Source organism: Catharus ustulatus, chromosome 2 (assembly GCF_009819885.2).
Source record: "Catharus ustulatus isolate bCatUst1 chromosome 2, bCatUst1.pri.v2, whole genome shotgun sequence".
Classification (NCBI taxonomy): domain Eukaryota; kingdom Metazoa; phylum Chordata; class Aves; order Passeriformes; family Turdidae; genus Catharus; species Catharus ustulatus.
The window spans coordinates 14,244,283-14,271,729 of NC_046222.1; the positions used below are offsets into that span (position 1 = coordinate 14,244,283).

General features: G+C 36.6%; 1 long non-coding RNA gene across 3 annotated transcripts; it reads left to right on the forward strand.

Annotated features, from left to right (window-relative positions):
- The first annotated feature begins 590 nt into the window (after positions 1-590).
- LOC116992707 lies at positions 591-26,518 on the forward strand. Of its 3 annotated transcripts, none has more exons than XR_004417094.1 (4): positions 591-676; positions 18,375-19,010; positions 23,454-23,539; positions 26,302-26,518. It is a non-coding gene; the product is annotated as an uncharacterized LOC116992707 (long non-coding RNA). The 3 variants fall into 3 exon arrangements; XR_004417093.1 differs by lacking the exon at positions 591-676 and adding an exon at positions 18,066-18,167; XR_004417095.1 differs by lacking the exons at positions 591-676; positions 23,454-23,539; positions 26,302-26,518 and adding exons at positions 18,066-18,167; positions 19,558-19,637; positions 21,695-21,776.
- The last annotated feature ends 929 nt before the right edge of the window (positions 26,519-27,447 follow it).

Sequence of the window (27,447 nt, forward strand, 5' to 3'; positions counted from 1 at the left end):
AAAGCACTCATAGCAATTTATTGTGTTTACTCATAATCCCTGGAAAATAAAATTTCCTCCTTATCTAAATAGTTTAGCTACAAGTCACTGTAAAAACCATATGCAGATATCCTTAATATTACTTATTTGAGATATCCCCCAAATTAAGACCAAATAAAAAATAGGTAAAATGCTCTGATGATGTTATCAGACCTTACTCTGATTTCAGTGTAGCAATCACAATTTATAACAAATGAAGATCTGTCTATAAATATTATACTGTGGGGCCACTGGGATAAGTATAACACAAACTGTTCTCTTTTTTTTCCCCTTTGCCTTTGGTCCACACAGCTAAGCACCCATTAAAAGTGAATCACTTCACTGAACAACACCGTATGATTAGCAAACAAATGCCTGAGGCCAGAAAGTACTTTTCCACTTCCATCAGTTTCCAAGTTTCTTTGTCTTTGATTGACACTGAGGAAAACTGACTTGAATGTTAAGCAAAGGGAAAATGCCACAGTGTCACTGTGTCCTCATTCTCTTGACCTGTTCCTTATATCTGCACAATGATGTAAAAACAGCTTAAAACTCATTTTTTTGTTTTGTTTTTTTTTTTTGTTTTTACAAGTGAAGTCTTTAGATTTTGGTGGTGGTTTTGGCTTATTCTAACCTCTTTAGAAATTTTGAGTTGCAGGTAAGAAATGCTTTACTTTTTTTCAATAAGTTCATCTGTGTCAACTTTCATAATTCATATTCAAAATTGCTTCTTATGATATTGGGTTTTTTTCAGAGATTTAGAATCACAGATAGATAAAAGTAGGAAAAGATCTCCAAAAGACTATCAATTCCAACTGTTAATCAGCACTACCATGTTCACCATGCACATGGAAGTTCTTTGTCTAGCTCTTCAGCAAAGCAGCTCCAACAAATAAATACACATATTTGGAACATCCTGTAATAGAAATTCTCTAAGATTCTCATCAGCCTTCATTGTCTTCTGTGTGAATGAAAATCAGTAACAACTGAACAATCATTACTGAAAGTTTTGCTGTGGGTGGGCTTTTTGTGCATTCATTTTTTAAATTTTTTCTGTAGCCAGACTATCAGAGGTAGCTTTGAAGCTGTATACACCACAGCTATGTACGACACATTACAGGAGAAACATGGTGCTCATGTTGGATATAGAAAATGAAGGGCTTAAAATGGATCCAGCCACCTAATTCCAGAGACTTCCACTTGTGAGTTTTCTCTGGGCAGTGATTTCTGTTCCAGGGCAAGAGTGATTGAAATCACTTGCATTCTTCTCAAAGGTTTGTTGTTGTCTAGGCACTGCACATCCCCCTGCACCAGCACAGCAGAGTTATTTGGGCTATGAATCTGATTTGAGAAAAATGGCAACTTTTCAAGAAAGAAAGGAGCAACAACAAAAAAGTATTTTCATTTTCTCCAGATCATTTCTCAGATGCCGTTGGCAGTGTGTGACAGATTGTGTGAGGAAAGAGCAAGAAAAAGGGATAGGAATGAGCAGTGAAGCTGCTATGGAGGTAATGTTCCAAAACTAGTGTTTTTGCACAGCATTTCATATTATTAAATGTGCCTCCACTTTCCAGCCTTAAGGTTTCTACTGAGTCTTAGTTAATGTGTAACCACACTTACCTGACTGGAAAAGGCTGAGGTGTCCAACACCTATCTTTCAGCTAAATTATCCAATGATCACACAATCACAGAATTGTTTAGGTTGGGAATCACCTCCAAGGTCATCAAGGCCAACATCTGACTGATCACCACCTTGTCAAACAGACCAGAGCACTGAGTGCCATGTGCAGTACTTTCTTGAAAATTTCAGGGGATGATGATTCCACCACCTCCCTGGGCAGTCCATTCCAATGTCTGACACTTCTTTCCATGAAAAAATTCTTTCTGAAATAATATTGAAGTTTTCATGCCTTTTCATGCCTTCTCTTTAGTAAGCAGTGCAATGGAATGACTATTAAATAAAAGGGATGAAAATACAGTGTAAATAGTTGTTTTCACTTAGAAGCATCTTATAAGGAAAAAAACAACAACCTGAATTAATCTGTGGCTAGAATAATGAAATATTATGCTCTGAAGTACACTTCAGTATATGCTACTTAAGGTATAATTATAAAGAATGCAAAAGATGAAAGAATAAAGTGTTTTTTAATCTCTTGTGCACATTTGTCTGTGACCCCAAACTAACACAACAACAGAGAGATGTGACTCTTAAGCATGCCTTGATGGTATAATTACAAGGGAGGATAAATAATTAGCCATCAAGGAAAGGAAAAATGACCTTTCCTTTATTTTGAAATACGTACTTGTATCAGTGATGGACAATATTTTCATTTGACCTGATTATTTATTAGTGTAACTCCTTTTACTTCACTAGGGTGCTTTTTACAAAATATTCAGTGAATTCCAAAATTAAAACCAGTGAGCACAGAATAAGAGCATCTTTCAAATACTTTGTTTTGTTTTATGTTTGAAGAGACTATCCCTTTTAAGAATTAAAACATAAACACTAAATATAAATCAGGGTGAGAAATGTGACAGTATTAAAACTCTCAAGAAATTTAGTTCTGTGCACAAGGCACAGAAGTGTACTTGCTGAGAAAGACTCATATATGCAAGTATATGCATGAGCAGATTTCCATTTGTTGCTGAGTGCCATTGAGAAACTTTGTTTACTATCTTTAAATGCGTATCTCTGTGTCAGAGACCTGGAAGTTTAAAAGACCTGTCAATTCAATGCAGGAGGAGAGATTGGAATGAATTTATTTCATGAGAAGGTAAAGATTTAAATAGGATAGCACAGAAGTCCTTGGTTTGAATAAAGACCAGAATTCAGGCAAAGAAAAAGTCAGGGTAAAAGCTAAAGCTATATGAACCCTTAAAATGCCCTTTAGTAATGTGTATAGAATTAATGTAATGAGTTTTCTGGAGTATGTTAACCAGGAAACCCACGTAACAAATCTGCTAAATTTTAAACTGATTTGTTTAGAAAGATAATGATTGAGTAGAAATTTAATTCATTCAAAGCCCTGAAAACTGGTTATATTATGGGCAGGAGTGTGGTACAGGGCAAAGCAGATTATTGAAGAAAGAATGAAGATATGGCAAGTAGTCTTGGTAAGAAAATCTTTTGTGGGAAATGTTGCAGTAAAGCCAATTGTAAAGGAATAAATTTCTCGTTTCTAAGAAGGCTGGGGACAAATCAGCTAAATCAGTTAACAAATCATCTAAAAAGGTTATAATCTGGTTTTCTCCCGCTTAATTCTGTGACATAGTACAAATACACTGAGAAAATTCAAGTCCTTCACAAAGATCTTCATACATAAATTAGTAAAAAAGGTATAGCTAATGCACTGTTATTTCAAGAGAGAAATAGATTTAGCCAATGAATTCTTAAGATCCATCACAATTCCAAGCTATAATCTATTTGATTACAAATTTTCTCCTTTTAGTTACACGCTGAGTCTAGTAATCATCTCCTAACAAATTGACATTAAGACCAAAATGGTTCTTACAGTTCATTAGAACAGTTTCTTATACACAAAATTTCTCCTGTTTCACAGAATAGCAGTAGGGTGTTGCATTGTTAAAGGCCATGTTTATTCTGTAAATCAATACTTAAGGCTGTCACAGTTTGAATGGGTCAATTTATTAAATGTTAAAAAGTTTGGAATATTAATTCTCTGTCAGGAGACAAAAGTTTGTTTTTTCGAGTCTTTCATGATTCTAGTTATTTTAGCAGACAGTTTATATTTCCCAGTTCCTCCATCTGAAAGAAAAAAACACTCTGGATTCTTTCTTTCTCCTAATCTTTTCTTCTAATAAGTAATGTTACAGAGGAGCTACTTTCAGTTTTTGTAAACTGTCCATTAGGATGAAAATCAAATTGGACTCATTAGTATTATCACATATTAGTTAATTTTACTTGCAAAATATTAGCAGTTTTGTATTTTTTTGCACAGGTTTTCTCCTTCCACACAATATTCCACATATTCTCCTTGCATGTATTTTCTCTTTCCATTTGCATCATATTTTATTGCTAACAAAACACAGATTTCTATTGGTGACCAAATATCTACAACTGAAGTATATGCTTTTGGTTCAGTTTCAGCTTTTGATTTTTTTTAATTTGGATTAATATCACATTTATTGTCTTATTACTGGAATGCAAAACAATGTTTCATTAGGTTCAAAGTAACATCAAGGCAGGTGGCTAAGCAAAATATATCCTAATGTATGTTTCAAGCATAATTAATAATTTATTTCTTAAAATCATAAACTCTGGTGTTCATGAGAAGTCGTGTCATCCCAGATACTTTTAAGAAAAAAATATTTATATCATTAAAGAGCTGCTGTTTCAGACCAGCTTGGGATCAGACCTTAAGAGTATTCACTAAAATGCAAAATTCTTAAATAATTATCAAGAAGTTGGCACTCACTAGAATATTAGACCACAGAAGATAATATAGCATGTGGGAATTAATAAAATATCCAAATATTTTTCCTGCTTTTAAAAGCACTTTTTTGTTTTCTGCAAAACTCTGTCACATGCATTGTTGTTCCAAGGCCGAGATATTCACTGTCTTGTGAGTGCCAGCAATGCACATTGTGTGCTTGTGTTCTGCTGTGTCCAACATTTCAGCTTAAAGGGGTGAATTCAACCTGAAGGTTTATTACACGAGTGATAATGGTGTCATGTTCAATGAGCAGGAGGTGTTCACATTATAGAAAGGTATTTGTGATATAAATCTAGGCTGGGATTTTCTGCATTGCCTTGTACAGTGCAGGGCCTCATACTTGCAAGAGAAGCCATCTTCTGTCTTTCAGTTGTCCTGTGAATGAATTTTTTTACATTAAACCAGAAAATACTACATTTTATTTCCCACTATAATCCACTAATTGGCCAAGGGCAAAAAGGAGCAGCACTATTCTTTCAGTAGCCATTTTCACTTATTTTGTTCTCAGTGACAATTTGAAAACTAAACCCAGCACCTAACAGAAAATCTGCTCAGAAAGTCAGGGGACCCTAATACACCTCTCTAATCAGGGAGTTGAATTCTAACTGTCTGCATGGACCTACACTGGGAATTCTACATTAATTTCCCTCTTACCTTGGGAACTGAAAGACCAGACAGGTTTTGGGTAATTACAGATAGCAATATATGTAATACCTGTAAGGCAAATAAAGTAACAGCAGGATATATTTAAATCAATATAATTGGTGAGATTGTAGAAGTTAGTTTTTCCGGTATAAATTTCTGTAATGCTGTATTTTGCGCAGAAAGAATGCTGATTTGTGCGAAAGAGACTGAATCACAGAAACAAATAAAATATACATTGAACAAAAACGAAAAGACTTTACATTGAAGAGCTGTATATCAAAGAAGATTTATATTTGTTTGTTTGACTACTATGCTGGAGGGATATAGTTTTATTTTTAGCAATTACTAGGAATGTGTTTGTGCTATACATAAGAAAATAAAGTCCTTTCTTGCCCATAAGATCCCCCTTTTTAATATGGTTCTTTGCAACACATTTGAAAAATATCCAGCATCTGATAATATACATGGTAGTTACAGCATTATCTTGAAGGATTCCCCCGACACCTTTCACAGCTCATGCTTCCACTGAAGGTAAATTCAGCTCTGTGAGACTAATCAATACTGTGAAGATTTATGATAAGACTCTGAATCATAACTGAGAGCAACTTAATGCCATGTATTATAACTCAGAATATACATATCACTTAGGATAACAAAAGCTAAAGCTCCTCACACTTCAGTAAAAGATAAACATATTTTTTAAAATGTAGCACCAAATATAACATCAATATCCATTCCAGTATCATAAGAAGGGTAAGTAAATTAATTTACTGGTGTATATTGATCTAGTCTGCTGACAAATTAGTTTTTGAAAATTCTAGGAAACACATAAGAAGAAAGTGCTTCAACTAATTTATTTTCTTAGACCATGCAAAGAACACATTATCAGTTCTTTGGCATTTTTTCCTTGTATTAAATTACCTTAATTCTCATTTTGTATGTGGCATGGGCAATTCTCATTTTATGCTTAACATAGGCACAAGTCAGAGAAAGCAAAGCCCAATAAACCTGACAGAACTTCCTGCACTTTAAGGTTCAAGTTTATGTTAGATGCAGAGAGAGAGAGAACTGAAGCTGTTAGCTTTAAAACATTCGCCAAATTGGAAAACAGGAAAAATGATGGGGTAGCTATGAAATTTACATTACATATATAAACATATGTTTATATATATAACATATATAAAAAGTATATTCCTCATAACTCCATATAGACCTGAAAAAAAATTTTGAAAGGAGAAAAACAATCACAATTATTGTTTGTAAGAAAATTTGTGGGTCTGGTTTTGTTTTGGGGATGTTTTGTTTGTTTACTCTTTTGGTTGTTTTTTTTCCCCTATGGAAAGAGAGCTTAGCAAAGACCAGATTGTGTAGCCCTGCCTCCTGATATCCCAGGTCATCACTTCATGTAGTAACGTCCTGAAATCTGCAGTTTAAAGTAGCTAAGGATTTGTTCCAATCCCCTGTCTCTTTTACCTGCACTTCTTCGAAGCACCTAGTGAAGTTACAATGCCCCAGTCCCCAAAAGCAAAGATGTATGGCAGGGCTATCAACACTCTGCATGTGCTGACAGCATCAGTCGTGAAGTGACAGCATGAAAAGTTGAGCCTAAGCTCTCTTCAGGACTGGTAAATGAATCAAACTGTTTGTCAGGACTGGACGGGGGAAAAAATGCAATGATTTTCTCTGGGAGGGAAAAAAAAGAATTGCAAAAATGCCAAGGTAGATGGCACCAGGATGAGCAAAATGGATAGCTTCATTTACCAGGAGATAAGGACACTGACAGATCTAAGGAGATCCAAAGGTGGGCATATGTGAGGACTGATGTCCTGAGCTATCTGAAACAAATCCAGAGTGTTAAAACGACACTTATTTTGTGCAGATCTCAGTCTTCTGAACACAAGGGGTTTTTTTCCCTCATCCCTAGAGAGCACATATTTTAAAATGGCTGATAAAGACTGTGGGCCTTTGAAATTTAGCATTCTAAATACTTTACCACATCGACTGCCAAAACTATGATGAAAGTATATTGATCAAGATGTGGACAAGCAGATTTTCCAAGTCAGTAAGGAGACAGCTTAAATTCTTGTTCATTTAACAGATTTGTGAGAGTATCTTTTCCAGACCAATCAAGCTGAAGAACATAAGCTACCTGGCAGTCCATGAGTACTAAGTACCTTTGAGTGAAGCACACCATGGCTGTACCTGCTGAGGCATCAGGTGCAGTAGAGTGCAGCTTATTATATGTGACTGTCTCTCTATACCATCTGTGAGAGAGAGGGAAAAGAGGACTCCAACTGTGAAGCTGCTGCATAAATTCTCCCATGGATTTCAACTCAGAATGTGTCAAAAGTCAATATATACCCACTATTTTTTGTGCCTCTTGTCTTTTATGAGATGTAACCCATTTCCCTCCACTGTGTTAATCCTTCGGTCTGACACATGAACTGTGTCTTCCATATCTTCATTTTACTAGGCTCAAAATGGAAAACTGCTCATGAAAGCATTTCAAGCATTTTGAATCTACCATTGACTCCCAGAGGAGCAATATTCTGAAGCACTGTCAAGGCTGGGTGGATGGTGTTGGTGACTTGAGAAGCTTTTGTACCTGCTGACCAGCTCTACTCTTCCATTATAGGGCCATCACAGCTACCTCTCATAAGATAATTTCTCCATCTTTTCTGCTATTCTTAGCAGACCCTATTACTTTAAAAATGAATGAAATCTGTTAGAGGTTTCATTGTTTCTACTATGCAGAACATGGGTTTGAATAATTGGATTTTTAAGACAGATCTAAAATTTTAGATGAATACATAAGGCAATAAATTTGCAAATGTAATTTAATGGTGTACTCTGTACCTTTTGCATTTCACTTAAACTTTGCCATATTTTCTCACAGAAAAATTATCTCCAGAATAGCTGCAATTTCTGACATGATTATAAATCTGTGACAACTCAGGCGTGAAGTTCCTCATTTGACATGCTGCTGACTGATGGTGGCAATTCATCCATTCCACAGAAGTCACTAAACATATTATTGAACCTGACACATTATTGACAAAATAATTGTGACAATAATTGTGGCACTTGTGACATAAGCGCCACTATTCTTTGGATGTGTCTCTTATTTCTATGGAAAAATCATGCATTTATGTAGGCATTATTTGGGAACATGAAGAGTGGGATCAAGGAACTCTCAGTAGGCTTTCTGATGGCACTAAATTGTATGGTGGGGTCAACATACTGGAGGGAAGGGTTGGATCCAGGGCAACCTGGACAGGTTGGGGAAGTGATTCTGTGCGAACCTCGTGAAGTTCAACAAGGTCAAATGAAAGGTTCTGCACCTGGGTGAGGGCAATCCCAATACAGGTTGGGTAGAAAATAAACTGGGATCAGCCCCGAGGAGAAATACTTGGGCGTGTTGGCAGACAAGAAGCTGGACATGAGCTGGTGGTATGTGCTCTCAGCCCAGAAAGCCAGTCCTGTCCTGGGCTGCATGCAAAGGAGTGTGAACAGGAGGTCAAGGGATGAGGTTCTGCTCCTCTACTCGACTCTCATGAGTAGACACCACCTGTAGTGCTGTGTTCAGCTCTGCACCCTCTACATAAAGAGGACATGGACCTGTTGGAGTGAGTCAAGAGGAGGCTGTAAAAATCATCAGAGTAGCTCTCCAGGAAGGCAAGCTGAGAGACTTTGGGCTGTTCAGCCCAGAGAAGAGAAGGCTCTAGGGAGACCTTACAACCCTTTCCATCATCTAAAGCGGACCTAAAAAAAGAGATGGAGAGTCACTTTTTACAAGGGTGTGTAACACAAGGCGAAATGGCTTCAAATTAAGAGCACTGGGTTAGCTTGGATGTTAGGAAGAAATTCTTCCCTGTGAGGGTGGTGGGGCACTGGAGCAGGTTTCCCAGAGAAGATTTGAATGGGAATCCCCTGTAGATGCTCAAGATTAGTTCTGAGCAACCTGGTCTAGTGGAATGGAAGGGGGTTTGGGACTGGATAAGGTTCCTTCCAATGCAAATAATTCCATTATAATATTGAACTTTTTATGTGTCTCCCAGATCATGTTTGTTGCAGAAAGTTTTTTCTTTTGTGTCTCAGAGCTTGAATTTTTACATTTTTGCTTACATTAATTTTTAGCCACTGAAGTCATTCATTCAGAATTTTATCCTACAAGGTTAAAATTCAGGCTTTTAAAGACTATATACTGATAAAAGAGATATTTCTCATTTACCAGACGCCTAAAGGTGAAGAAATGCATTTGAAAACTAGGAGGGGCAATTGCTGAACAAGACAGGTTTGAATAAAACACAATTATATGAAATACAGTGGTATACATCTGAAATAAGAAATAGAAAACCCATGATACAGAACCAGATTTATGGTGTATCTAGAAAGAAAACAACATTTTCCACCTTCAATATTTGTATGTCATGATCAGTTTTACAGTAGGTGACAAATAGAAGAACACAATGCATATTTTATAAAGCATAGAAACAAATTACCTTATTTCTCCCAAAGAATTTCAGGGACTTCTAATTTATTATTTCTATAAATTAAAGACTTATTCTTGCTAGCTCTACTTTTATAAATATTTCAGATGGTGTGATGGGACCAGCATTGGTGTTTCCTGAATGACCTTTTTGCTATGCTCATTTGGACAGAATATATTTTCTAGCATTTTGTGCATCCCCAAAAACTAAAAATTACCTTTTTTTAAATTAACAATATGTTCATGTTTCAATTTTTGTTCCTCTTCTCCCTTTGCCCTATCCAAAAACCACTCAATTTAAAATGATAAATCTTTTACCTATTTGAAGTGACACCTCTGAAGAGAGAAAGAAATACAACTAAATGCATATATTAAAGCTACCCTATGTGTTTTTGGTGTTAAACACATTCCATGCAGGCAACATATCAACATTTGGCTCTGTGGAGTATACAAACTTGTTTTACCTTCCTTTTTGAACTTAATATATGGAACTTAATTTCTTGCAAATCACTGTGTGGGTTTATTTTGCATCCTTAAAAAGTAGTATTTGTATTATCCTCAAACTCTGTTTTTTGATATTTATAACATTATGTAGCTGGATGTCACTGTACTTGTTCATCTGTTCCTTTAATAGGAAAATTCCTAGGGTGCCCTAGGGTGACTTTATGATGTTTGTATCCCCAGTCTGTTCTGTTTATGCTAGATATTAGGTTCTGCAGCTTCAAAACTGTTTGAGAGTGAAGGGGGAGAGAGGAGGAACAGAGTTTGTTATCAGAGACTGCACTTGCTCCCCCACATCCTTCCCACTTACTGGGTTGTCTGCAGTGAGCAGCAGGAGGGAGCTCTCCTTTGCTTTCAGTCAGTTTTTAGCTAGCTGAGGCAGAGAAGTTCCCTGGACTGTGGTGATTTCTTTTTCTTAGAACTGTTTGAAGCTGATCTGGACTGAAAACCCAGGAGAGCACCAGGAGCTCACACCTGTGGCCACCAGGCCAGAGGGACTGAGAACAGACTGAGCGAGCTGGGCTGCACCCACGAAAGGGACTCTTCTGAATTTGTCATCTCTTAGGAGCAGCGAGAGCTTCTGTTGTTTAGTGTTCTTTATTTTTGTGCTGGGGAGTCCTTTGCCTGTTAAATAAACAGGGGTTTTTCCACCTTTCTCTAAGGAAATCTTTTCTCCAAGGAAATCTTTTCCTGAACCAACTGGGAGACAAACCGCTTGAGATTGCTTTCTAGAAGAATCCCTTCAGAGATTTCTCCCAAATTTGCCCTAAACCAGGACAATCAACAATAACTTCACGCAGCAAATACATGTTACAGTATTTGTAGCATAATGTAACATTATTTTCATGATTTTGTCACTTAAATTCAATGGATTTCTGGAATTCTTCTTACTTCTATAGTACAGATCAGGGTTTTTCTGCCTTTTGCAGTGATTCCTAGCATATAATTTTCCTCTTCTATTGTTTTTTTTCTTCAACGAGGATTACATATTTTAGGCATGTTTTTCCTTCCCAGCATTCCAGATATGTCTGGAAAGCTTCCATATTACTTTACAAATAATGTAAATGTATGGATGAGTCTACCCATTCTGATACAAAAATGAGAGGTTTGGGGTTTTTTTCTCTTGATGCCAGAATGTAACTTTTTCAGAAATACCTTTGCTCATACCAACAATTTACAGAAGCTAAACAGAAAATTTTTAAAAACCCACACATTTTTTCAAAATAAAAATATTTGCAGAGTAGCAGAACCATTTGTGTATTTCCAAATATTTACTTAGCTCAGGATGATGGATTTCAAACCTAAATATCAGTGTCTACTGGTTATTGAAAATCCACTTGTCAGCAAAGCCAGGGTGATTCTGAATGCATTCTTATTTCTTTAAGTATTTAGTTTAATCCATCTATAGTGCCTCACTCACAGGTTTAAACTAATTGCTGCACAGTCCATCTGACTCACAGGAGTTTCATAGTTTCAATCAGTGTTCTTCTTCCCTCAAATCTAGAGAGGTAAGACTGGATTCCAGTCTGTTCTCACCATAACACTTGGGCTTGACAAATGAGAGAAGAAATTGCACAGTGAAATGGAGAGGCCAGCCTTTTGCAGCGCCAGTGAGGTCTGGATGGTTCAAAGGAGCAGATCCTTAAACATAACAGAAAATAAGTTTTCTCTGGTATGAATTAATCTTGATGATGAGGAAAACATCTAGGCAGCTACTAAAGGTGAATAAAGAATAGTCAAGAGAAAGCGTCTTCCAGAAAGCGGGCATTACATAGTTAAAGAAATGAGACACTGGGATCTGAATACCTCAGAAGTTCCTGAGCTAGTGCTAAAAAATACATGGGCAAGAGACTCCAAACAGCCTAGAAATAATCAGTTCAAAAGATGCTTTTCTTATCTGAGAAAAACTGAGTTCTAAAACTGAGTCTGGCTTTCAATTTTGAAAGGGGAAGAAGAAAAATAAGTTGTACCCAGTTGGAGAAATGGCTTGTGATTTCAAACTATGAGGGTCCTTGAATTTCTGATAAAGGTAATGGATGCATAATCCAAGCGTATCCAGAAGTGTCCTCCTAAAATACAACCTATGCTATACTGCTTCTGCTCTTCTTTATTTTCTAAGTTATTTGTGCAGTCTCTAGCCAATGGAAAGGACTGTTTGAATAATTACTTGGTTTGTCTTGTGGTTCCTTGAATGCAGTATTTTGGAAGAAAAACAGGGTTGACCACTAGTGTGTGTGCTACATATGTATCACAGTGTGCATGTACATGGACATGCACATGTACACCGTGACTTTGTTCCTTTTTGCCAGCAGTGATATTATAGAACTAAAGTTTTTTTAATACAATAGTTACAAAAGCCATACTCTTGAAGATCAACCTCCTGCATGATTCCTAAGCTTAGTAATTATGGAATAATTCTCTTAAGATCCTAAACATCCATAATTACTGTATGGATGCTTTCTTATTTCTAGTCTGGTTTACTAAGAGTAAAGGTTGCTAGAAATCAAGCATCTCGTATGAACTTTATCACAGCAATTTGTAGAGCAAATTGAAAAGCTCTTAAAGTCATTCTTAACATGCTTTTATTCATGCTGTATGTTTAAAGTAGTGTCTCCCATTTTAGCCTATTAGACTTGAAATTGAATTTTAGGTGAGAGTGCAAGTCTTATTTCAGCTAATATTATTTTCACACTGGTAATAATTTGTAGTGTTTGAAGTGCAAATAATTTGAAAATGTAGAATCACTGCAAAGAAATACTGATCTATGTGAAGGAACCTGATTATCATCTCCTTCATATTTCTTAATTACATTGCCTGGTGTATACACCTAAGGCTAGAAAGGTTAGAAAATCTACCTCTCCCCCCTACCATGTAAATAATTGTATAAGGACCTGAGCATGTGTAAATCAGAGTTCTTTGAAACTGAAGTGTGGCAGGTTCATTGTCAAAACAGATTCCTTGTTATCCACTAAAACAGTAATTCCACAGATAGGACGTAGGATTTTCTTTCCTCTTGGGAAATGCCTATGAATATTTGCACATATGACATTAAAACCCTTATTTTACAAAAATAAGAGATAAGATTTTCTGGCAAGATTTACCTTATCTAATTCTAGATAGAGACTAGAATGAGGCAAGGATAATGTAATGGGAATTTCTTGTCCCTTAGGAGTCCTCCAGTTCACAAATGACCCAGCTTTTCTGACTCCAGTGAGGCATCATATCCATCACTACCCAAGGCACAGTGGGCAAAACATCTCACAAATGTGGACCAGCTGCAGCTCATTTTTTTACTCAGTCTTTAAGTACCCTACTCGCAAGGTAGAACCAAAGCAACTATTTCACACTTGTGAATATTCAATTCCTGTACATGCTGGAAGCTGTTAATTCTGGTTCAATTCTACTGAACCTAAAGCAAGTCAATTCACAGACTGCTTTTTATTCTTTCTTTTCTAAAGCACAGTCCTGCTTCCATGGTTTCCACTGCCAATGACAACTGGAACTGCGACTCCATCCAAAATCCCCAAGAAAGGAGATCCTACATGCCTAAGCAGGGAAAATGGCAGAACTGCAAAAAAGGCTCAGAAATAGATATTTCTCATCTAACCCTGTTTCTGGTCTTCTGTGCACTGCTCCATCTCAAATGGAAATTATGGCAAAAGGGACTCTGAGGGGAGAGGAAGTCTCATGCCCTATTACCCTGCCTCTAAGCCAATTGTTAATCATAGGGTAATGCAGTTTCCTGTACTTATTGAGTCATTTATATGCCTCATTGGTTGGCAGGTAGACACAAGACATTTATGAGTATAGTTATTTTTTTTACCCAAGCACATGGAGAATAGCTCTATTCTGTACAAATAACCACATTGATATGCAAATTGAGGTATTTGTTATTCATAAATACTTATTCTGATTTCAAATGTTTCAGGAAATTCACAAGCATAAACAGGACCACATGATTTTGACGATTTTGGCACATCAAATACCAAAAAAATGAAGCAATAAATGAATAAACGGACAAACTGTATTTGTAAGTAGGTTTGTTTCAAACCATTATGTAGAGTAGTTGCATTCATTGGAATAATTTTGATCAGAAAGAGGAAAGTGAATTAAAAACTATTTCTTCAAAAAGTTTTAGCTTAGTTTACAGAAAAGTTTTGAATTAATATTTGATAAAACTTTGATCTCATTTACTGAAAAGGATTTCTTATCACTTATGTTTGAGTATTTGAGCTGTAAGAATTTCAGGTACCTCTCAGTTGCCTTACAATTTCCTTCCTAACTTGATTATCTATGATTATCCTGAAAAACACTTAATACCTTAAATTCAGGACTCTATCATACACCTGTAAAAACAATTTGCAGTCTATACTCTTGTTGAAGCATCTATACAATTAATTTCTTTTCTTTCTTTAGCACAGTGTGAAAAAAATTATTTAATTCAAATTGAAAAATCAATACTAACTAATAATTTTCAGATATATAGAAGACATAATTATAGATTAGTCTTTAAAATAATTTTTTTGACCTTTAATAATTTTAAAAATTTCATACTTTTACCATGATGATTTGCATAAAAATATTTTGAATACCCACTTTAGTTAATATCAGTGTCAGTGAGCTCATCTAGCTTGTTAAAAACGAGTGTTCAAAGATAAATTTCTTTATAATTTACCATGTAGTTAAACTTTATAACTTTTCACAAATTGATCATTAAGAAGTGTTTTTTCTTAATGTTGGCATAATTTTCGTGCAAGAGGTGACAACATCTTCCTGGGCTGCCATCTGAGTCTTTGTGCACTGTGGCTTTTTTATGTGGCACTCTGTGAATAAATAGACTAACACAGATCAGATAGCCTTTCTGTGGGGATTACCTACTATGTTCCTAGTAAAATCTGACTTCAGAAGTGTCACTTCTAAATTCTTAATGCTGTGTAAAATAAATGAAAAATATGGTAGGAGGCCTAGAACACATTCCTGTTGCATGGAGTTTGCAAAGAAGAGATGGTTTGCAAAGATATTCAAGACTGTGACTCTCTGCAGGAGGAAATAGGCTGCCCTTAAATCAGAGTTGATGGAATCAAATGTTTCTCCAAAGTGACATCCTATAAAACAAGAAGAAATGGCCACTAATTCAGCTGGGAGAGGTGCAGATGGGATTGGGCAAAGCTTTCTCAACCAACACTTCTATGATTATGACTTTCCAAGACTACCAATGGGAGATGGCCAGACTGCAGCAGAAACTTTGGCTGAACTTTCTGATGGACCATGTTTCACTGGAACTTTTGTATTTCAAGATTCTGGAGGACACACACATGAGGTCTAGCCACGTTATATGGAAAAAGAATTCCTTGCATCATGCAAATGAGTGTCTGGAGAACCCTAAAGAGAATTTTCCCTAATGCACTACAAGACCAAAACTATGTCCAGTGGCTCAGAGAACAAGCACCAAATACAAATTCAATTAACATTTCTCAAATATTTTTATTTATGCAGAATATTGTAATTTATAAATCAAAAATAATTAAATGTATAAAGTTATGCCATTTTGGTAATATTTCAAAACGTAGGGTAAAACCTGCTACTTGTCTCTCTCCAAATTTCACTATTTATTTTCTTCAGGTAAAATATAAGAGAGGTAAGAGATTTTTATAAAATTTTACCCAAGAATATTCAGCCCTAGCCAAAGAATTGAAAAATTGCATTACTGTAATCTCTCATTTCAGTCCTATGCCTGGTGCTGCACTGTAGTGAAACAGTTGTTTCTTTATGCCTGACTTTAAGCTAATTTTTGATATGGAGATTTCCTGTAAGTGAAATCCAATATATGTATTTCTACTTATAAGTTCATATTTTTAGTATGTTGAAATCTTCCTGTAATTTGCCCACATGAAATGGATGTGATTTCTCTTTAAACTAGCATGAATCACATCGTACTTAAATCACTTGTCCTGATGTGTGGGGTTTTGGTTTTTTTGCTTTAATGGAGTGAGGTCCCTCCATAATGTCCCAAATCAGCATTCAAGTACCTTGGCACATGAATTTACAAATGTACAGACATGTGTGTACTGAGAAATATCCCCAACAGTACCACATATGTGAAATCTGCTAGCTATTGAATTGTACTCACTAAAATTTGGAATATATTTTTCAGTCTATGTCCATCATTTAAATTAAGCATGTGGATGGAACAATCTGAGTAGGTAAATGCACTCTTTTGAAGGAATGCATTCTACTTAAAGTGGTAGATATGCAAGAAGGCATAAAGCAATATTCAGAGAATGACATTATTTCTTTAGCATTACAGAAATGTTCATGAAAAATACAAAAATATCTCTATAAATTAAAAAAAAATAGTGTGGAAGTTCCTAGAACTATAGAATATTTTGAGTTGGAACACACCCACAAGAATCATCGAAGTCCAAATCCTGGTCAGTTACTCCATAGCACAGTCCAAGAACTCCATCATGTCCTTAAGAGAGTTGTTCAAACACTTCTTGAACTCTGTCAGGCTTGAGCTGTAACCACTGCCCTGGGGATCCTGTTCCAGTGCTCAGCCACTCTCTGGGTGAAGAAGGTTTTTCTAATAGCCAACCTAAACCTCCCCTGACAGCTCCTGATGTTCTCTCAGGTCACAGGCAGCAGAGATCGGTGCAACCCCAAAGTGCGCTACAGACAAATTCAAGGCACAGAGGGGAGACACAAAAAATAAAAGAATTTGAATAAATGTTGGGGCTCTTTAAATAAAAACACCATAATGCCTGTCCAATGTAATATTTAGATTAACACAGAGTCATAAAAATATTAATTATACTTGATTATAATTTTTCTGAATTGTAGTAAATTCTTTCAGAATTAAGACAAGAAAGCAATGCATTGTCACCTTTCCAAGATGCTACTGATTCTTTTTTAATCTTAAATTTAAATGAAAAATCTGGACTTTTATCTACTCCACCCTAGGTCTATAGTGGTAATTTTAAAATAATCCTGATGCTACAAAAAATTAATAATCTGATATTCTCACTCACCCAAATTTGAGATTGGCAATCCTCTAGCCAGAGAGTATTTTAATCCTCTTACTAAATCTGTCCACTATCCCAAGATAGCTGTACTTGGATAGTGCCTTGAGAAAATCCACAAGCATTCTTCAGTGATAGGAATAGTGAGTTGAGGAAAGAAGAGGTTTCTATATTTTTAAATTAATATTATTTTTCATATATACAAAAGTAAACCACAAAATATTACTGAAATAAATGTAGCCATTGTCAGAGCCCAAGCCAGAACAGATATCCATGGAGGACCTCACAGTGGAGCAGGTGGTTATTCCTTGAAGGAAGCTTCCCTGGAGGAGAGCCCACAATGAAGCAGCCCTTGAAGAACTGTAGCCCATGGGAAGAACCACAGTGAGGAGGTTTATCCTGAAGGATTGCAGCCTGTGGAAGGACCCCTGCAGGCACAGGGGAAAGGTGTGAAGAAGGAGCAGCAGAGTGGAACTGTCATGGATTGATCACAGCCCTCAAACCCACCATCCTGCACAGCTAAAGGCAGAGTGGGGAGGTAAAGCAGTCAGGAATGAAGGGGTGAACATGAGTCAGGGAAAAAAAGAGGAGAAGAGGGAGGAGGCATCTGTTTTCAGTTTTGTAAGTGTTTGTCACTACCATACTCTATTTTTAACTAGCAAAAACAAATTAATTTCCCCAAGTAAAATCTATTTTGCCTGTTGTGATAATAACAGAAAAGGGACCTTCTTGTCTTTATGTTAACTCACAAATTTTTTCACTTTATTTTCTTCCCCTGCCCTGTTCAGGAAAAAGAGAGAGAAAGAAAACAGATGAGTGGGCAGCTGGCAGCCAGCAAATGTCAAAGTCATCACACTTTTTAGATGAAACTGGACAGTTACTTCTGAAAAATCACTAGCTCTTAACATAGAGAGGAAGATGGAGATAATAATAGAAGACTTTAGACATTGCAACATGAAGTTCCGAACAATTGCTCTTCACAAAGTGAAGGTTGAACAAAGCAAAGGCAGCAGATATCTCTAGGGAGAAAAGATACATCAGGTAAATTAATATCATAGTATTCATATGTTTAGCATACTTATGCTTTAGGTATTACATGAAGAATGCTGAAATTTCAAGCTCATTGCTGCATCTTATATCCTTAACAGAACTTGTTTAAATGTTCAAAAACTAAATTTATAACCAAGTTTGAAATGAACTAAAATTATGCCAAATAAATAATCAATTGTCACTTTTTATCTTTCACAGGTTTACTATAGACTTCTGTGTAAAGACAAGCACTGATAAGAAGAGTGAAGAAGCTCAAAAGCCCTGGGTGATGTAAACTACATTCTGTGCTCTCCATGGTGAAGTGCAGAAGATGTTCTATTCTTCAGAAATATACCCAGCAAGCTGCATTGGGGTGAACTATATTTCATGTTAATATTCAGCTGGCATTGCCTACCTGAAACAGAGGAAGATACAGGGCTCATATAATTTGTTTGTCTGGTTCTTTCTGTTCTGTTCCTGTTGGTACATGAACATATCACTGCGTTCAAGTACCAACATAGGATAAGAGGGATAAACTCTGGCTTAAGAAAAATTGTCTAGTTCACACCAAGGTTATTTTCAACTCTCTAGCTCTTTTATCAGAAGACTGTAACCTTGATTAGCTTGAAATTGTGGTAATTCCTGATTGCACTTTTCCCTCTCCAAGTCACATTTCAGTCTGCTACTAATTCTACTCTGAAGAGCAGAACACGTTTACCACATTCATGAAGATACATAATGAAGATAATGAATCAGCAGTGTGGAATTAAGGGCCAGGAAGTAGGACTGCTTCCAGTTGCTGTCCCAGCCACAATATCAGAAATGGCTACAAATGCATCAGTGTCAGCACCAAAGGTACGAAATTATAGCTACAGCAAATCCTTCATCACTGCAGTCTTTCAGCTCCTGAAGGGAACCCACAAAAAAGATGGTGAGAGACTATTTACAAGGGCTTGTAGTGACAGAATGAGGATAATGGCTTCAAACTGACAGAGAGTAGGGTTAGATTGGATATTAGGAAAAAAAAATCTTTTCAAAGATGATGGTGAGGCCCTGGAACATGTTTCCCAGAGAAGTTGTGGATACCCCAACCCTGAAAGTGTTCAAGTCCAGGTTGGATGGGGTTGTTAGCAACCTGGTCAAGTAGAAGGTGTCCCTGCCTGTGGCAGGATGCTTGGAACAATGTGATCTTTAAGGTCCTTTCCAACCCAAGCCATTCTATTTTTCTAAGATTTAGAGCACTGCAATAATCTGGAAAAGAGGTTATGCTATTTAAAATTGCATTTCTCATGTTATTTTTCTATCTTCCTTCCATTCATTCTTATGTTGTGCAAAGTCTCAATTTTATGATGCCATTTCATCAGTTGTTTTCACTCATACTATGAGCCTTTCTTTCAATCAGTGCATTGAATGACCACTTACTCCAGACTTCAATCTAGTACATAAAGGAACATAGAAGCATCTCTTTCCATTCCCCACAAGGTACTTGCATGGTGGGGTGGCTTGGGACAATGTCTCATTTGTGGAGATGTTTTAGTGCTTTCCTTTTCCTCCTTAGTGAAGTTGGGGGTTCTCTGCAGCCCAGAAGGAGCCGTAGTGCTGCCAGGAAACCCAGCATCAGTATCATCACTGAGGAGGAGAAGGGAGAGGAGGTGTCCTCAACATCCTCTCTCTTTCAACAGTAAATTCAATTTTATATTCAATTATCAATCGAAAGCTTTGTTCTTTCATTCAGCAACTTTAGGTTTTTATGTTATATTAACTTTGTAGCTGTACTTAGGAGTGCCAAATTCTACAAGAGCACATTCTGTGTTAAATCTGATACATAAAGTTCTTTTAATTGGAGGTAATATGCAAAAAATACTTCATTGCTGTCTCACATCTAACAGACTTATTCGAATTGGTTGATTACTGATTTAATATTTCATTGTCAGAACACATTTTACATGTTTCTTTTGTCAAATGACTAAATTACTTACGCTCTAGAACCTTGCATGTGTATTTTAAACATCTAGCAATAAGAAATGGGTCATTTGTTTTGAGCTTGTGCCACACATCAGATATCCTAAGAGCATTAAAGGGTAACTAGAAGTGTCTCATTTACTCATTAACTGGCCCTAGGAGTAAGAAGTAACTCTCATACACTGAACAAAATTAATGTTCTATACAGTCATCACCACAGAAAAGGAAAAGCCAAATGAGCAGCAGCATCACATAAGTACAGAATCAGTATTCACAATTAATTACCATGAAAACTGAGACACATCTGAAAATGAGAAAATAAAAATGGGTGACAACTTGCAAAATAGACAGAATTTATTAACAGAACTCTTAGCCAACTCCTTTTTTTTTTCCTTTAGAAAAAGCTTGCTACCCTTTAAAAATATTTTTCCTTTAAGGCTTTGAGGGGAAAAAAAAAAGGAAGAGGAAAAAAAATTAAAAAATAGAAAGGAAAACAGAGACAGCTAGTAGCAATGACTCAAAAGTGACTTCTATATTAAAGACATTATTGAAATATTGTTTATAATGGGCTTTTGGAATGATGCCTCACAAGGCTGACCTGGAACAGAGGTTAGACAGAGTTAAAGGAATAAAATAGGTATTTATTGAAAGGCCTTCAAAGGGTACAGCTTGGGCAGTACAAAAGCCCATCTGGGGCTTGCCGAAGATGGACCCAAGATGGACCCAAGATGGACAGTGTGCAATGAATGTTCACACTTTTATAAGTTTTGGTCCATTTACACATTGGGGTTCATTGTCCAATCACAGCTCCAGGTTATGCAGTCCCATCCTCCCAGATTGCTCTCCTCAATTCGCTGTTGTTTACACTTTTTGGGCCCAAAGCTCCAACAGTGTCCTTGGTTCTCAGGCTGGAAAAGGATTGTTTTGTCTAAACTGTGAAGAGAATTTGCTAACCTTTTATATGAAGTTCAGAGCTACACACTAAGGCAGTACAGAATCCGAAAAATATGAAAGCCAAACCTAAGGCATCAGGAACACTTCCTCAAAAATTGAAAACCTCAGAAGAAAAACTTGTAGAACAGTAAGAAAAAAAAGGAAGAGACAGGTGCCAATAGATTGACAAACTTACCAAAGAGTGGCTTCTTAAAATCAGAAAACCCCAATGATAAGAGATAAGAAAGGTTAGTTCAAAGACAATAGCCTTCAGTTTTTGATAATTCAATTGCAGATTTCTGATTTGGTTGAAGAAGGAAAAATAAACTTGTCACAGACACATAGGACAGAAATAGTCCTTAAATCACCCATAAAAACACAAAAATTTTCATTTATTCCCAGAAGTTGCTTCCTAGAGGGAATATAAAAGCAGGAGAAATATTTAATATAACCAGAGTCTGATATAATAGAAGACACTTTACAATACACTTGAACTGTATTTATAATCTTCAGTATGTGTGTCAGGGAATATTCCTTAAAATTCTACCTGTCCTCAGAAATAGATGATCCTGGAATATACCTTGCTTCTTTATTACTTGGTGAACTATAAGAAGAATAATCTCTTTTTTTATCCTTTTTTACAGAAATTGGGATAACCTGAGGGTTCCAATCTTCACTCCCATGACAGATGGAAAAAACATTTCTTCTTTCAATGTATTGTGCCTGTTAACATAATCATAGAATAGTTTGTCTTGGAAGAGACCTTAAAGATCGTCTAGTTCCAGCATTGAAATGATCAGGCATGTCTTCAGCCAGATCAGGTTCCTCAGAACCTGATCCAATCTGACCTTCAATGTTTGCAGGAATGGGGCATTTCTCACCACTCTGGACAACTTTCTCCAGTGTATCACCACCCTCTTTGTATGGAATTTTTTTCCTAATGCCCAACCTAAATCGATCCTCTTTTAGTTTACAGCCATTACCCCTTGCCCTGTCAACTGACCACCTGGCCTCGCACAATCCCTGGTGAGAAGTTACTCTCTGACTTCCTTGTAGCTCCTTCAGGTAATGGAAGGGGCTCAAAGGTTTCCCTAGACCCTTGTCTTCTCCATTCTGAGCAGCCCCAACTCTCTCACAGCATCTGCATAGGGAAGGTTCTCCATCCCTCTGATCCCTTGGTGCCTCCTCTGGGCTGGCTCCAGCAGCTCCCTGTCCTTGCTGTGCTGGAGCCCAGAGCTGGATGCAGCCCTGCAGGTGGGGTCTGAGCAGAGGGGGCAGAGGGGCAGAATCCCCTCCCTGCCCTGCTGCCCATGGGGCTCTGCGTGCAGCCCAGCACACGGGGGGCTCTGGGCTGCAATTGCACTTTGCCAGATTATGTGTAGCTTTTCATCCATCATGACCTTTTCTTCTAATATAAAATGAAGCAAAAACTTCCAGTTCATTCTTTCTTGCCCTTGCCATAGGAACACATACAGCATTATATCTTTTTTCCCTCTTCTTTTTTTTAAATATTCACCCACCTGCATTCCGCCTCATTCCCCCTGCTTATATGCACATCTTATACTCTGCCTGATTGGAGGCTGCTCTGTAATGTAAAATGAGGAATAATCAAGATTTTCTCATGGCAACTGATTGAACTATGTTATTTTTCAAGAGTAGGGCATAAGGACTAGGAAAAAAAGAAGAAAAAAAAAGAAAAAAAGTATTATAATGTTTCTGGAATAAATTAATTATCAATATCTACTTTTCCTCATTTATTTTGACCATACTTCATGTTTTTTTAGTTTCCCAGCTGCCATAAATATCTGTGTTCTCCTGAGGACTAGCTCAGAGTTGTGACACTTTCCAAGTAACATAGTGGATTGAGATGCTTTTAAAAATAATTTTCTTGGATTACTTTTTCTAAGTTTGCTACTGCTTTTCTGTACTGCATCATTCCATCTGTTCATATGGTTCCAAAATGAGACTGGAATGATTTTGAAGGAAAAATACAAATTAAAAAAAATAATTATATGTGATGTAGGTCAGAGGCAGCCTGTAGACTGGAAGTTTGATTCTGAACTTCCAGAAGCATGACTGAATATTAGCTCTACAAACAAGGAGACGGGATGCATTCCTCTGGGAACAAGAGTTTACTTTTACTTGAAATCTCCACAGAGGCATTGAAAAATTTGCAAGCAGTAGGAACAATGAAATTTATTTCTCTGCTGTTTTGCAAAGCAATGCCATTAACTTACTTTTTTTTTCTTCTCAAATATTTTTTTTCTTTTTACTTCATGCTAAGCAAAAACATTTTACTGTCCATTGTACATTTCCAGCTAAGCTGGTAAAAAAATTAGACCACCTGAATTGTTTGGTAAGTTGTTAATATACTAATGCTTTGTCTTGTGGATTCCTCCCCAGAGACTTGAACTGCCCCAGCAGCAAGGTACAGCAAATTTCCATATCCTCATGGCCTTTGGCAACAGGAAAATCTTCAAAATGTCATTGTGAGTCCTTACATGTACCCTCTACATTTGCCATAGAAATTGATCTTGCAAGGAAAAATCCATGATCTTTCATTCAGGACTCTGTATGAGAATTAAGTATTTTCGTTTAGTATCCTTCTATCTTCAGGCCTTCAAGTTCCTTCAGAAGACCCAGAGACCCAGCCTGCTAGACCTCAGTAAAATAAAAGCCTTTTTGTTCCACCCAAGAAACACATCTTTATGATAGGTTGTTATGTCTGTCATCTGACTTGTAAAGCTAAACAAATATTGCCAGAACTTCCAGGGGTTTTTTTGAGAATCTATTCTCACATAAAGCTTTTCTTCTTTGGTAATACCACATGTGATGTTCATCACCCAAATTAAACTTATCATGGGATTGTTTTTTTCCTCCAGTTTGTTAGTAAGGTATCAAATTCTATTTTTCATGGTATTGCTATCTCTTTTTCTGGAATTCTGAAAGTACATCTGCACTGCATTTCAAGCACGGATGCAGTTGAACACGGTGATGGCAACTGCCCGTGCTGGAAGCCAGTTGGAAGCCAGCCCCTTCCAAATCAGAAACAAAGCAGATACACCAGATAACATCAAGGCTGAGCTAATAAGCCCCTATGAGAAACAATGTGCATTAGCTAAGGTTCATTGTCTGACACAGCAGCTTCCAGGGAGGTTAGCAAACTGGCAGAGCAAATTCACATCTGCCTGCAAAACAGTGTGCAGACACATCTTTCATTAGAGCAGATAATAGAGGTCCCATTACAAGAGACCAGATTAGACACGAGATCCTATTCCCCAGTGGGGCTGTCTCTTCACACAGAGCCTGATCCAGTGGGAATTCCGCCAACACCGAATCCTGTTGTGTTCAGCTGATATTTTCTAGTTCATTAAGCTTGTCTTGCTGTTTTTCTCTCCTACAGTACTATCCTGTTCAACAAATTCATTGGGGCGTGCCATGTAGTACTGGAATTTTTATTCTACCGTGAAAACCAAAACATGAGGGACTTTTATAAACTTGTCATTTTTGGAAATAAGCTTCTGTAAAGAAGCATAGTTTACTTGGCAAAGGTTATGAATATTAAATCAGCAGATGTGTTCCTCCATCAATAAATTGCAAATGCCATATCTGGCTTTTTTTTTTTCCAAACAGTGTTGTTTCATAAAGCCCGCATGAAGTTTGTGCTTTTGTAATGCTTCCAGGTTGTTTGAGCAGGTGTGCTCTGGTCTCTCTTGGGTAGTTTGCCAAACTATCTCATGTCTGTAAATTTGCAACAGGTGTCTAAGCTTTGAAAACATATGTATTCTATAGTTTATAAACAGCATGAAATAAAATTAGCAGGATGTAGCAAATTTATGGAGCAACTTCCTAAGATTTTGACTATTGCAAAATCCATTACTGCTTCTCCACTATTGGACATTCTGCTGCATCTAGATTATAAGTGACACATAAAAAATACCACTGATGTGTTGTTGTTTTTTCTGTAGGTACAGGTACAGCACTGTAGGTACAGTTTCAAATAACAATGGCAATGTACCAACAGATATTAGAACCCAAATTTATAGGAGCTAATTGAATGATACTGATCAAGCAAAGGTACATCCTTCTCTCTCCTTGAAATGACTTGTAGAATGTTTTTTTACAGTAAATTGGAAAATACTGTATTTTTTTCCCCATTTTGTTTATGTTGTAAAAGTCTTGTGTCTTGGTTCTACCATGGTCCAGCTATGACTGGATGCAAACACTGAAATACCACAGACAATTCTCACAGTATTTTCTGTGCAGATTTTCAGACCCAGAAGTTTGAATGGTAGGCAAAGATTTTGAGATTTACCCACCAGTAGTTTAATCTGGATTTTGTGTTGTTTCATTGTGTGGTATGGACAGAGACTATACAACAAATTTGAGCCCGAGATAGAATAATTAATTTTAAATGTCTCATAAAAATATTTATCTCTAAAGGCTTCATATCAAGGTTATTTATCTTTAATTTAAAAGACTGAGGAACTATGCAATTAACAGCTGCATACACAATATTTTAACAAAAATACAGTATGCATATTTTAATGATATTTTATTACAGATAATATATCCTTTAAACCATACATATAATGTTTGTATTTTCTTTACATTCAAAATGTTAAATATACCTTTCAATATAACTTTGGACTGCAGCCTTATTACATGTTGTTACTTCCAAAAATCTAGTCCCTCACCTCTTCCTCCTAATTAAATACATACTTGTTGACAAATATTAAATGAGAAGAAGCTATCTAATAGTTAATGCATTAAACACAGTTCTCCTATCTCATTCAGTGAGCATATCAGATCTGGCCAAAACTCAATTTCATAAAATGTCAATTTTTCACTGTCAAAATTCAATTTACTAGGAAAAGGACAAAACATTTAGAAACAAGCTACTCTTATCATTTCTTACAATAGTGCTCCCAACTTAATAATTGGATCTTATCATTGCTTATCACCGTGTGAGGGAAGAAAAACTACTATGACAAAGAAAAAAAATAAACCCTAGTATACACCTCAGGCTAGAATACTATCACACACATTTTAACTTCCAACCAAGTTATCTGAATTACTGATTATAGCCAGTGATGAGGTACTTTCAAATGCATTAAATCACCAAGAGCACTGATGTGCCTTATATACCTTCCCAGGCAGTATGTGAAGAAAATGTAGAATTTACTGTCAGAGCTCCTCATGTACAGAAAGCAAGGAGAACATTTAACAGGGATTCACCTTCCCATTGCAGGCTTTTCCTGGGCTCCAGGGAGGTTGTTTTTGGCTGCCTGACCATTGTCCTGAGGAGTTCAAACACAGCATTCGAGGCACACCTCCTGAGTACAGCTAGCTAACCTTTTCCTGTGAGTGTTTTTGATTTTGCTCACTAGAGATGGGGCTGCACAACAAATTCCACCTCTTCAGCTCTGGGGAGATGACAGATGAAGCTGGCAATACTTACATCACACAGTGGCGGGGTTATGAACTGCTGAATTTCATATTTTTCTTTCAGTATTTATATGATATCTGATTATGAGAGAGAATCTAAGAATCAGGGTACAATCACATTTTGTCAATTGACCACTGCTCTGCTTAAAAACCCCATTTAGATTGTGTTCCTTTTTCTGTAAAGTACTGTGCTGGAGAGGTGACATGGAATAATTTTGGATTGTATATAAAAATTTATTATATTTTAACTTTTGTTAAAATAAGTCTTTACCACTTCTCACATCTAGGGAAAATCAGGATTAACTTCAATTCCATGAGTAAGGAATAACACTAAAAGATTGGCCTGTTTCATCAGTAGAAGAGAAATTATTTTTTTTCTTGAAGTGATTTGTTCATGGCCATCCAATTGCAGCATTGCAGACACCTTTTTTCCCTGCAAATATGATTTCACAGAGTGCACCTGCTTTAGGTTGAATGCAAATTAATTGTTCCAGAAGCAATGGCAATATTAGAAAACATCTTTCCTGTAACCAATCAAATTGCTCTCATTGAATTTTGTAATACTCAAAATAGAAGGAGGGCATCAAACTATATTACCCAGGCTAGGTCATATGAACCTATTTCAATGAAATAAATTGATGCATAAAAAATTCTATTTACACTAAAATGACACTATTAAGCGCACAATTCAAAAACCAGAACAAATTACTTAGCATAGTTAAAATCTGCTTCAAACCTACAAAAGCAAATCTTGTAAATTTTCTGTGTGATTGGAGGTGTTTGGATTGTTATACAAATTATGTATGTATTTGAAGAATTATGCAGTTGGTGTGAGGAGTGGGCAACAATAACATCTTGCCTACAATGTGGCCTTTTGTTCTCTAAATCTCAAAAACCCATTGGTAGCAAACTCAGGGTATGCTGGGAACTAGTGACAGCAATGGCATTG